We start from the raw sequence: 904 nt of genomic DNA, 5'->3' as shown, positions 1-904 counted from the left end.
TCGGGATGTCCGGCCGGCCGGGGTACGAGCCTGTTTTAGCGTCACTTTTTTCTGCTTTCAGTTGAGAGGATGAGATATATTTACAATTAATTTTTTTTTGCGAGGGATATTTACAATTAAGTTCAGACTCATGAATCAAAAGTTGAATGAACATCAGCCCCACTTTGTTGCAGGCGTCTTGAGACTCATGAATCAAAAGTTGAACGAATATTTCTTTACACTACATTTACGATTTGTTTCATACTCCCTTCATTTCTAAATGTTTGTCTTTCTAGAGATTTCAACAAGTGTACCCGCAAAAAAAAAGAGATTTCAACAAGTGACTACATACGGAGCAAAATGAGTGAATCTACACTTTAAAAAATGTCTATTTACATCCGTACTTGATAGTCCATTTGAAATCTCTAAAAAGACAAATATTTAGGAACGGAAGGAGTATTTCATAATATATGTATTTTTCTAAAAATATGTATATAAGGCGAAACAACAGCCTGACGAGACATATGGGCCGGGCCACTACCGGCTCGCAGCAGCCGACACAGTCTTTTATCTCACATAAATCGCGACATACTCTTCGGAGTGCTCTATACGACGCATGACACGCTGGCGAATAAAACCAGCGCGCACCGCTCCCCTCCTGCACGCCCTATTGCGCAGGCCTATGAGGGGGACTGGATACCCAGTTGTTTTTATTTCTTTTTCATGCCCTTTATTTTCTATTAAGGCTTCTTCTTATTTACAATATAAACACAAGATTTTTAAAATAACAAATAAACCAGTTTTAGGAAGAAAAAATAAGAAAAGAAGGGAAAAGGAAAAAAGAAAAAGAAAAACTGATTGTGCAAACATAAAAACCGGTTTTAGGAAGCGCAAAATGGGTCGGCCCATACGCTGAGAAGCAGTT

This window comes from Triticum dicoccoides, chromosome 5B (assembly GCF_002162155.2).
Source record: "Triticum dicoccoides isolate Atlit2015 ecotype Zavitan chromosome 5B, WEW_v2.0, whole genome shotgun sequence".
NCBI lineage: Eukaryota > Viridiplantae > Streptophyta > Magnoliopsida > Poales > Poaceae > Triticum > Triticum dicoccoides.
Note: the sequence above shows the minus strand (reverse complement) of the source record.